At 37.8% G+C, this 12,733-nt stretch overlaps 1 long non-coding RNA gene across 1 annotated transcript in view; it reads left to right on the top strand.

The window, feature by feature from the left end:
• LOC143678975 (uncharacterized) overlaps positions 1 to 11,160 on the top strand; it is a 96,794-nt gene extending 85,634 nt beyond the window's left edge. The window contains exons 6-7 of the long non-coding RNA XR_013173509.1: positions 97 to 168; positions 10,955 to 11,160. This is a non-coding gene — a long non-coding RNA (uncharacterized LOC143678975). The remainder of the gene's footprint in view (positions 1 to 96; positions 169 to 10,954) is intronic.
• Positions 11,161 to 12,733: the final 1,573 nt, after the last annotated feature.

Raw genomic sequence — 12,733 nt, 5'->3', positions numbered from 1 at the left:
TTTTGCATAAATTAGGGTGACCTGTGTCAGATGATACATGCAAAAAATCAACGTGAACTAAAATATCAGTAAGAAAATTTTGTTTATGTGCCTTAGGGACAAAGCATGTTCCAGAGTAAAACACGCTGATTAGAACAGGGATGACAGCAAAGTCTTTTGCAGATGGAGGTGAGAGAAATTTCTTCAGCTCTGTTCCAGTCTTCCTAATCCCCAATGACCCTTCTGCAAATTCTTTTACAAGAGCATATACACGAAGGGAGTTGTACTAGAGATCTGAGCCGGCCCAACACAGAGACAGGAGAAGCAGGGAGTTCTAGGCAGTGCAGTAGAAGTGATTTGGGTCCAAATCCTGTTGCACAACTTGGAAAAGCTGGTAGCCTTGATCACATTTCGTAACTTTTAGGTATCATCATTTATGCAAACACTTCAAATAAATGGCTTTTCCACACGAAGTGGCACATCCTATTAGGCATTTCATACATGGCAGCTATTATTATATTGGTAAAGATAAAAGAAGAGAGCCACAAAAGTAAGAAAATAAAGAAGGTAAAGGTAAGGAAACAGGCATGAGGAGAGGAGGGACGAGAGGATGAGTCTTAGGAGTTTTTTCTTTTTCAATTTAAAAACATTTTATTTTTGAATATGTAAGCATAACAGTAAAAAAGACTATATAGTGAAAAGTCTGTAATCCATCTCCTTTTACAAAAATACTTTTGTTGAGAAATATCCACACACGTACAGTCCAACCATATTATACAATGACTCACAATATCATCACATAGTTGTATATTCATCACCATGATCATTTTTAGAACATTTGCATCACTCCAGAAAAAGAAATAAAAAGAAAAAAAAAAGTATTTGTACATCCCACACCCCTTACTCCTCCCTCTCATTGACCCACAGTATTTCAATCTACCCGAGTTTTACCTTTTATCTCCCTATTATTTATTTATTTATTCATTATCCTTATATATAAATTTTTACTCATATCTCCATACTGGATAAAAGGAGCATCAAACACAAGGTTTTCACAATCACACAGTCATATTGTAATAGCTATATACTTATACAGTTTTCTTCAAGAATCAAGGCTATTGGAACACAGTTCAACAGTTTCAGGTACTTTTTAGCCACTCCAATACACCATAAACTAAAAAGGGATATCTTTATAATGTGTAAGAAGAGCCTCTAGGATAAACTCCTGACTCTGCTTGAAATGTCTTAGTCACTGAAGACTTTATTTTGTCTCATTTCTCTCTTCCCCCTTTTGGTGAAGAAGACTTTCTCATTCTGATGATGTTGGGTCCTGGCTCATCCCTAGGAGTCCTGTCCCATGTTGCCAGGGAGATTTGTACCCCTGGGAATCATGTCCAATGTAGTGGGGAGGGCAGTGAGTTCACCTGTCAGGTTGACTTAGAAAGAGAGGCCACATCTGGGCAACAAATGAGGCTGTCCTGGGTGACTCTTAGGCATAATTATCAGTAGATAGCCTTATCCTTTGCTGGCATAAGCTTCATAGGGGCAAGCCCCAAGATTGAGGGCACAACCTATTGAATTTGTTGTCCCCACTGCTTGTGAGAATACCAGGAATTTCCCAGATGGGGAAGTTTATTATTTCTTCCTTTCTCCCCAATACCCCAAGGGGACTTTGCAAATACTTTTTTATTCTCTGTCCAGATTGCTCTGGGATATATTGGACTATCACACTAACCTGTATAACCAACAAGATCTCATGCCCTATTCAAGATTCCATGTATTTAATAGTGTTCAACTAAACTGACCACACAAGTTAAATTAGGTGATGCAATAACTAAAATATAAATTTTGCACAAACAGACATCTCTTCCTTTTAAATCTCACACAGAGCTTGAAGTTTGAAAATATGGGCCATATCATCCTTTACTCTGTATTCTGATTTGCCTTGGTCCTATCCAGATCAGCTTCATTCATATCTCTAGACAAAGTCTGATCACTTATTCAGCTTTTTGAACAGTTGCTGAATGGGCTAATGCTGACTTTCCTAGCTTCAGTGCTCTAACTCAGAGCACTCAGAGTCTCAGGTGTCAAACGAATACCTGAAGGTTCAGGGAAGAACCAGATTATATACAATTAAGGAGCTTTTTCTTAAACTTCTCATGGAGTAAAATGAAATGAAAACAAATAATCATTCCCTCCCAGCCCTGCTCAATGTCCCTCACAATAACAAAAATCGCAGTGGGTTGTTCCACCTTCAAATTCCCTCCCTCTGCTCACTCCCCCAAGTCTTACTGTGCTAATGCAATGAAGTTGCAAGTAATGAAACGATTGTTAGAATCTGCCTAATGAAAGGAAATAGTCAAAACAGCTAATAGAAGGTTATCCAACTCCTGCATTTCCAGATGAGAAGTGAACAGTAATAATTTGAAATCCCAAGAGGAATAATGTTCTTTGACCAATTTTCTAAGTGACGAATAGATTTATTCACTTTCTGTTTTTTCAGCACGGATACAGTCTACTATCTTTTAGGCCTCCTACCAACCTACTGGCTTTGTGCACCATAACAATTGCTATTAAAGAAAGTATGAGCACAAGCAAAGCTCCATTCCTATACAATGATTAATAAATGCATAACTTGAGATCCCCAAATTCGAGAAAATTATAACAACCCTTCTTAAAGAATTAAAAAAAAAAACAATAGGAATAATAGACATGAATCAATCTATCCTAGATGCACATATTTTGCTAGAGCCTTATAAATTAATTAGGATAGAATCACGATTAAACAGTATTAGAACCAAATAAATGCGGTGTTTGGCAACACATAATCTGGCATGTAAAAGTTCCTGGAAATTATGAATATAAGATCCAGTATATGCTTGTCTACAGCTAGGAACTTGCCCTAAGTTATGAACAATTCTTTAAAGTTATTAACACACTTTAGGAAGAATGAAATCTGGGTGCACAGGTGGAGCGAACCCTCCTCCAGCCCCTCAGGGTGTCCGTTTATAGCCCGAGGCATAGGTTTCATTATAGCACATCATTATCATCACTTGCATAGCTACAGATGCAAATGACAGCAATTAATCTGTTCCTATTGCCAAAGTAAGGTGTTCGGAGGAGTCTTGTGCCTTTTGCTATAGCCTAGGACCGAGTGACCACATTAGTATTGATTATGACCTCTGACAGCTTTATCATCTCAGGCCTTGGTCAAGTACACATTTGGAAGTGAGCTAGATCAAGCGCACAGCGAATGAATTTAACAGCCTTATTAGGTCACTTTGCCCACCCTTAGTCGTTGACAGAAATGCTCGCGGCATTTTAAAACAGGCATTAATGGAGAAAGCTTTGGGGATTTCAGGCAACTGCTTCCACGCATTTACTTTCTCCTTCCCAAATGCCTTTCTACCGACAGCTTAACTCACTGTGTCATCACGTAACTGCCGCTTGCCAGGGTCCATCAGCCTGCTGGGCGTTCTACATGACTTCTGAAGGAGGCGATCATTCTAAATAGCTCCAAACGAAGTCGGTTATTATCTATTACTTATTTACTTGATATTAGAGTCATAAAAAATTATCCATGCCAAGATCTGAGGCTTCTCTGTTCTGTTTGGCCTCGACTTTTCTCCTCTGAGTTTAGCTGGAGATGTTTCATTTGCTGTGAGCTGCATTTTAAGATTCTCTCTAGTGGCAGGCCACACTTGACTCTGGGCTTCATTTCCTGTGAAGCAGCTTTCAGCACGGGCACACCTCTCCCTGTGTCTCTTTTCCATTTTGGACCATTTTCTTTTTCTTTCTTTTTTTATTGTGAAATAAAATAGCATACATACATACATATGAAAAAGCAATAAATTTCCAAGTACATTTTAACAAGTAGTTACAGAATAGATTTTAAAGTTTGTTAGGAGTTACAGTTCCACAATTTTTCATCTTTTCTTCTAGCTGCCGCCAGACACTGGAGACCAAAAGAAATAATATAATGACACTGCAGTCATATTCATTTGTTAAACCGTATCTTCTCTGTTATATTCCTCTTTCTCTCTTTTTTCCCCTTTTTTGTGAAAAGTAACATATATACAAGAAAGCAATAAATTTCAAAGTACATCGCAACAATTAGTTGTAGAACAGATTCCAGAGTTTGGTATGGGTTACAATTCCACAATTTTTGTTTTTTACTTGTAGCTGCTTTAAGGTACTGGAGGCTAAATGAAATATCAGTATAATGATACAGCACTCATACTTGTTTGTTAAACCCTGTCTTCTCTGTATAACCCCACCATCACCTTTGATCTTTCTCCCACTCGTTAAGGGTATTTGGGCTAAACCCATTCTAACTTTTTCATGTTGGAAGGGGCTGTTGACAATATGGGATAGGGGAATGGAACTAGTTGATGTTCTGGAGAGGCTGGACCCTCTGCATTTCAGGGCTTACCTGGTCCAGGGGACCATTGGAGGTGGTAGGTTTCTGGAAAGTTACCTTAGTGCATGGAACCTTTGTAAAATCTTACATATTGCCCTCGGTGTTCTTTAGGATTGGTTGGAACTGTTTGGTTGGGGTTTGACAAGTTGTAATAGGTAACAGTGTCTAGCTGAAGCTTGCATAAGAGTGTCCTCCAGAGTAGCTGCTCGACTTTATTTGAACTCTTTCAGCCACTGATGCTTTATTTGTTACACTTCTTTCCCACCTTTTGGTCAGGATGACATTGTTGATCCCATGGTGCCAGGGCCAGGCTCATCCCAAGGAGATTTGCACCCCTGGATATCATGTTCCTCATAAGGGGGGAGGGCAGCGATTTCATTTGCAGAGTTGGGCTTAGAGAGAGAAGCACCTCTGAGGAACAAAAGAGGTCCTCCGGAGGCGACTCTTAGGCATACCTGTAGGTAGCCTAAGCTTCTCTGCTACATGCATAAGCTTCACAAGAGCAAGCCTCAAGATCACGGGCTTGGCTTATTGATTTTGATTTGGGTACTCCTCAAGTTTGATACAGTATCTAGGGTTTCCCAAATGGTAAAGTTTAATAATTCATTTTGGATAATTCTTAACCTCCATCCTGGATACTCTTTTCTTAACCTTTGTGGTTGGTTCATTGTACATGCACCTGTATTCATTCTTTCTAGGATACATATTTGATTCTTTTTTTTTTTTTTTTTTTTGGTATGGGCAGGCTCCAGGAATCAAACCTGGGTCTCCAGAATGGCAGGTGAGAATTCTGCCACTGAGCTACCACTGCACCACCCTAAAGGAAGATTATTTTTATTTATTTATATTTTTGGCATATACAGGATCTGAGAATCAAACCTGGGTCTTTGGCATGACAGACGAGAACTCTAACACTGAGCTACTCTTGTACCAGGATACATATTTGAATACTGTGCATTAGATAAGTAGACAACACATTATTTTAGTCTGTTGGCAATGATTAAACAAACAAACAAATAAGAAAGCAAAGAATTAGATGTGAGGATATATTCTTTAGGAATTGGGAGGAGGAAGAATTTAAGAATCAAGGTTACTGTTAAGATTTCAGTATTTCTCTTTCATTTCCAAGTAGTGCAAGAGAAGTCTTTGTCTTTTCCTGGAATGCTCTGATAAAGAAACCCATATTCTATCAAATATTACTCATTTGTGTAGTTATCTTTAAATCCTATGCTCAGTTGGCATCAGTGTAAATTGGTGCATCCTAATCATTTTCATGTTATGGCACACACACAAATATGGTATTTGGGATTATTTGGGATGAACTGAATGGGATTTGAGGATTTCTATATGAAGCCTGGGTAAAAATTCATTATTTTTCATATTAATATGATTATGAGAAGAAAAAGAAATTGTAAGATATGAGGGGAGACATTAAATATAAAACAACAAATAAAATAGTTTAAAAAACTTTAGTGAGAATCTTGAATTTGCTTTCATGAATATACAGTTTTTTTTGTATGCTGTATGGTGAGGGTCATATTTTATTCTTTTTTCCATGTGTGTATCCCATTATTGCAGCACCATTTGTTGAATTTTTGTTTGTTTTTCTTTCTTTCGTTTTTGGGAAGTGCATGGTCTGGAAATTGAACCCGGGTTTCCCACATGGCAGCCAAGAATTCTACCACTAAACTACCCGTGCAACCCCATGAATATAAGTGTTTAATATCAGGCATTATAGTTGAAACAGTTATCCACAATTCCGGATTAAGATTTTTTAATAATAACATCTTTGATTTTTTTATGGTCATCATGGACAGTAGACTATCTTCACACAAATATATGATAAAAATTTAAACAAATTTTTATAATTATTACTTAGATAATAGTTGAAATAACAATTCTTTATCTTCCATTTATAAATGTAATGTTGAGATTTCTTATGATAATGTGATTTTTATAAAATTTTTTTCTTAGCAGGTATTTCAATATGAAAGTAAAGCTACATTTCGTAGGCTGTGTTCACATTGCTAAAGAGGTCATCTCTTAAACATTGTTAAAGAGGTCACATTGTTAAAGAGGACCTCTGCTATTAGTGATGGAGATTTGAGCTGCTACCTGCCCTGTGGCTGCCAGAAGTGCCCGTCCAACTTCCTGGAACAAGAGGCTCATGGAGCTGCTAGAGAAGTTCATGTAACAGGTCCCTAAGGCACACTCCACCTAGGGTTATTGGGTGGGGAGCCTGCTGGGGCTTTTGGCAGGCCCCGGGCAAGCAGCATCTTGAATCTCTTACAGCACATATGTTGTGTATATCTGTCCTTTTGTTATTGATGTGCTCTCCGTGACCTCTCTAGAAAGGCTGCACCTTCTCCAAAATGTAGCTTTGTTATTATTTTGAAATAGCATGGAGAGCTGGCTCCTGAAGTCAGTAATATAGAGACACATCTGCTGCAGTCAGGGCAATAGAACGCTTTTTTTTGGCTTTAGCAAGTGATGGAGCAGCAAGTACATTTAGTTATCACTTGCTTGTCCCCCGCAGGCATTTCCGAGATGTCAGACTCTGCTCATGCTCCTTCTACCCTCAGAAGATTCTCAGGGGAAGCTGCTTATGGCTGGAGGTGACCGCCTTGGGGGTAGTGCTGCCTAGTTGTCCTGAGTTCTGGGGGGATTAGTATCTCCCAGGATACCTGTAATCCATTTGCTGTTCACCAGGATTATTAGTATCGTGATTAGCAAGCTGTAGTGTGAATAATATTTTAAAGGCGGTCTCTGTATCCCATTTCCTGTACTTTGTGTATGCTTGATGAGATGCTCTAAAAACTGGTTCAGGCTACGGATGAGCAGAACCTGAAATTCTGTACCTCCAGGAAAATTCTGCAAGAGAGACCTCCTCTGCTGCCTCATCCAGAGCCCTGCATGGGCTGAAGATTGCCCTGTAGAGCACTCACACCCTGACCCCCTGACCCCCTGACTGCAAAAGCTGGTTCCAGCTCACCAGGGAGGAGAGAGGCAAAGCTCTTTAGGGTTTATCAGTCAAAGAGACACTGCTCCTGTGGTGGAAGGAGAAGGGAGAGAGGAAAGAAGCTGCTTTGAGGATCTAAGTTATAAACTTCAACTTCCTGATCCTTGATGTACAGAATTACCCAGTGGTGTAATTGGTAGTCACTTCCTTTGCTCTCTCTCAGAAGTTGAAACATCTCTCATTGACTTTCAATGCTTTTTACCCCTTTCTTTTTTGCTTCTTGCAGGACCTTTTTTTAAAATCGCTTCTCCATCCTATGTTTTCTGCTGCTCCCTCCTTTTCTGATTCTTTCCTTCTTTTTTAAAGCCTATTGGTATTTGCTTTTCCTTCCTACAGCAACCCTCTCTTCACCTGGCATCTTCTGGAAACAGTTCAGTTTTCCCTTGCCCTACTCATCGTATTCTTTCAGCTATAATAAACTTTAATTAACTTCTCAAGCACTTGACTTTGACTTCTGCTTCAGCTGCTCCACTGAACTTATCTCATTACAGTTCCTACTGACCTTCATGTCGTCAACTTCCATGTACATTCCCCAGATCCTTTCTTGACGATGTCTTTGCTGCATATTCCACTGTCAATCATTCCTTCTTTGGAACATTAACTAAGACGAAGAAATCTTTGACCCATTGCCCATCAGGGGATTGGAGTCTCTCTGTCTCTGCCTCTTGAATCTGGGCAGGATCTGTAACTGCTTTTACAAGTAGAAAATGATGATAGTGATGCCTTCCCAGTTTCTGGTCCCAGATTTTAGGATACTGGCAACTTCTACTCCCTGTCTCTGGGAAAACCTAACCTTGGGTCTTTGAGCTACCGGCTAAGAAGACTGCTAGGAAAATCAGGTGGAGAGGCCCTGAAACCACATGGAGAGGGAGAGGGGCTTAGCTGAGTCCAACCTTCCAGCTGATTCCACCAAAGCATCTGACACATGACTGACGTTGTCTTGGACTGTCCAGACTAGTCCAGCTATCAGCTGAATGCCATTGAATATACTTCATCAATGCCACATGGAACAGAAGAGTTGTCAAATTCTTGACAAATAGCCAAAACTTGTCTGAATTTGTGACTCACAAAATTAAGAAATATAATAAAATAGCAACCAAATTTGTTATGGAGCAATAGCTACTAGTGGTTGTTTCACAGCTATAGCTAATCAGAAAATCTTCTTACTTGAAACTCTAATTCGTTGATTTCTGCCATATTCCCACCTCTTCTCATATTCTCAGACTGTTCCTTCTCTGCTCCTTTATGGAGTCTCTCTTTTTAGGCCGTTCCCAGAGATGTTGATATTCCCCAGCATTCTGTTCTTATTCTTCATTTACATGTGTCAGGTTTTTTTTTTTTGTAAATTTAATATTCTTTTATTAATACAGAAGCAGTATATGTAAATTGGAGAAAATTGGAAAATGCATATAAGGAAGAAAAAAACCATTATATTCCATACAATTCAAGTTAAAACCTTGTGGCTATCCTTCTAGCTTTTTTCTATGTACATATGTGTATTTTTAGAAAAAGAAAATTACTCCCTACTGATTGAAAAATATCATAATCTTTCCTTTTCAGTAGCTAAACAAGACAGAAATTGTCATTTTAATCTTGAATTGGCAATGTGGAATGTGGGCAGTTAGAAATGTTGAGTCCTCATAGTAGAATGACTATGACACCATAAAGTATTTTTGATGGTTTACCTTACAGCAGAAGAAGATATAGTTGTCTGCACTAGCCAGGACAAGGAAAGAAGTTCTGATTCCAGTTACCCTCAGGATAGAACTAGTGTAAAATTGAACAGTGACTGATAGCTGGGGTGTGGGAACAGTACCAATTTACACCCAGATGTTTTTATGTCTTTAAGTCTTTTCCTAAACTATTAAATGTTAAAAAAAAGTAACACTACTCTTTATATTTAGCTGCTTAAATTTATTAAAAGAAAAGAACAACTGGTTCAGTCTTAGTTAGGGCTGAGGAAAGCTTAACTGTATACCCTTTTGGGTCTCAAACTGCTGATTTTGTACTCTTTTGGGGCACCATGATTGTTAAGCACAAATCGTTGGCTACTAATAACAGTTATGCTTAAGTTTTAAGCTGTTTTCTTTTTTAATTATTTAAAACATTCAAAAGTATCCCTATGTCATGTTCACTGTCTTATATTCCAGTGTAACATATACATGTCACTTTTTTTTTCTTTTTTGGCTACTACTGCCATTTTTATTGAAATATAGTACATATACAGAAAAGTACACAAATTATAATTATACAGCTTGATTTAGTCCCACAAAGTCACAAAGTAGGAAACATCCAAATAACCAAGCCAGAATAATAAAAAAAAACCGGAACATAGCTAGTACCCCAGAAGTTCCCAGTTACTACTCCTTCTAAGAGTAACCACTATACGATGCTTGTTGTTTTTTTTAATGCAATTTCATGGAGATATATTCACATACCATATAATCCATCCAAAGTATATAATCAATGGCTCACAGTATCATCATATAGTTGTGCATTCTTCACCACAATCAATTTAACAACATTTTCATTATTCCACAAAATAAAAAAGAACACCTCAAACAGCCCATACCCCTTATCCACCATTGTTTGCTTGTCTATTTATTTGTCTTTATTTTATTACTCATCTGCTCATATACTGGATAAAGAGAGTGTCAGTCACAAGGTTTTCACAATCATATTGTCATACCATAAAAGCCATATAGTTATACAATCATTATCAAGAATCAAGCCTACTGGATTATAGTTCAACAGTTTCAGGTATTTCCATCCAGCTATTCTAATACATTAGAAACTAAAAAGGGATATCTATATAATGCATAAGAATAACCTCCAAAATGACTCTTGACTCTACTGGAAATCTTTTAACCACTGAAACTTTGTTTCTCTTCCCCATGCCCCACGTGGCCAGGGAGACTTATACTGCTGGGATGGTAGTGAGTTTATTTGCAAAATTGGCTTAGAGATAGAGAGGCCACATCTGAGCAACAAGAGGTTCTCTGGAGGTGACTCTTAGGCATAATTACAGGTAGGCTTAGCTTCTCCTTTGCAGGAATAAGTTTCATAAGGGCAAGTTCCAAGACTAAGGGTTTGGCTTATTAAATTGGGAGTCCCTAATGCTTATGAGAATATCAGGAATTCCCCGGGTTGGGATGGGGGGGTGGAGTTTAATATTTCTATATTTTCCCCCAGGCCCTTAAGGGGACTTTGCAAATAAATACTTTTTAATTTTCTGCCCCAAATTCTCTGTATCAGGGATTACATTAACCTGTACAGATAACAAGATCTCATTCCCTATTTTAGGTTCTACATAATTATGTTGTTTAAATAAACTGAGCATACAGTTTAAATTAGATAGTGTGCTATAGAAAATATAAACTTTGTACCAAAGAAGCATCTCTTCCTTTGCTCTCACACAGAAGTTTAAGGTTTAAAATACAGTCAACATCCTTCTTTACCCTGTATTCTGATTTACCTTAGCCCTAACCATGTCTGTTTCGTTCATATCTCTAATTGAAGTCTGATCTGTTTTTCAGCTTAACAGTTGCTGTATGGAGTAATGCCGACTTGCAGAGCTGCGGTACTCTGATTCCGAGTCTTGGGAATCACACAGATACTCAAAGTTCCAGCGAACTACCAAGTTATACACAAAGAGCTCAGTATCTCAGGATTTAGAAATAACAGTTAAAATTTAGGAATAGATGTGTACATGTCAGTTTTTAATGCTGTGTTTTTAAGATCCAGTTCACATATAATTATCTCTATGAAGTCTTCTCTGATTTCCACTCAATGAAAATAAAAGTTTTTTTCCTTGAATACTTCATAACCCTTTCAAATAAAATTTTAACAAGATTTTCATTTTCTAATTTGTTTTATCTTTCATCTACCTATCCTTTCTTTTTTTGCTAGACTGTAAATTCCTTAAGGGCAGAGTAAATGACTGATTTATCTCCATATCCCCCAGTAGCTGACTTGGTTCTGTCATTATTTTGGTTCACATTGGATTATCCACTATACTGCTTACATGTTTACAGGCCTGCCTTTCTTAATAGACTGAGAGTTGGAGGCATATTTTCTGTTTTTGTGTCTCCCAGTGCTTTGTGCAATGTCATGTAAATAGTAGCTGTTTGATACTTATTTTTCAATATTAAAGAAAGCCAACTGTTTCATGATAAGATTTCTGTTAGAAATATTTTTCAATTGAATGTTTTTATTGTGTTCTCAAAAGCAAATGTTTGCATCTCCCAACGTTTCTTAAAGCTTGGTGACATTTGTGTAGTGTTAGATATCTCTCAGTCAAAATACATTTCTAACTATTTAGGATCAAAATAGATTTCTAACTATTTAGAATCATAACTTCTTATAGTGGTAGAAATATAAGAAAGAAGAGTTTGAGTTAAAATACATCTTCAGTTGCTTTTTTTCTCAGAATATTTGGCATTAAAAACTCATTATCTCTTGCCACTTGAGTGTCGTTGTTGACCTTGAGCATTTTACAGAAGGTACAGGATTTAGAGGACAAAGAGAAGCACAGGAAGGCATGGGGATTGTAGACAAAAAGTAGAAGGAATAACTCGGGCTTGATGGTGTCAAACTCAGACTAGTAGCGGAAGAGAATTAAGGGAATGGATGAAAAGGAAAGGGATGGAGATGGTGAAAGTAACAATATTAAGGCAGCAATGACGACGAGGATGGAAGAGGCCAAAAGGCAAGACTCGATGGAATGATAATGTGGTAGAGGAAGATGATGCACAAAAGACCAAGAGAAGGAAAAGTGAGAAGGGGAAAGTTCTAAAATAACAACTCTGGTCTTTTAATTTTTTAATGGCAAAAAATAACTTCAAAATGTCATTAACAGAGGGCAGGCCACGGTGGCTCAGCAGGCAGAGTTCTCACCTGCCATGCCAGAGACGTGGGTTTGATTTTCGGTGCCTGTCTGTGCAAAACAAACAAACAAACAAAAAATATCATTAGTGGAAAGTAAGAGTAAAATCTTTCTTCAACACCATCTTTCCAGCAAATTAAATCTTTTTGTTGTTGCTATTTTTTTCAGGAGAATGAAAAATATTGAGAGAGACACAAACCTAGTAAACATTTCTATGACTATGAAGATTATCTATCTTTCTGTCTGTCTGTCTACCTACCTATCTATCTATCTATGATTTTTGAAGCATGACAACAAATTTTCCTTCTCTCAAGAGAGAACGACAATTTTTAAAGGTTGCAGCTCTTATCATTGCTTTAAATGTGTTTAGAGTCCCTTTCTCAAGATGAGTCTCCTTCTAATGCTCAAATATTTGAAACTTGGAGTCAGG

The sequence above is a fragment of the Tamandua tetradactyla genome, chromosome 4, assembly GCF_023851605.1.
Source record: "Tamandua tetradactyla isolate mTamTet1 chromosome 4, mTamTet1.pri, whole genome shotgun sequence".
Classification (NCBI taxonomy): Eukaryota; Metazoa; Chordata; class Mammalia; order Pilosa; family Myrmecophagidae; genus Tamandua; species Tamandua tetradactyla.
Note: the sequence above shows the minus strand (reverse complement) of the source record. Positions and strands in the feature narration are given on the sequence as shown.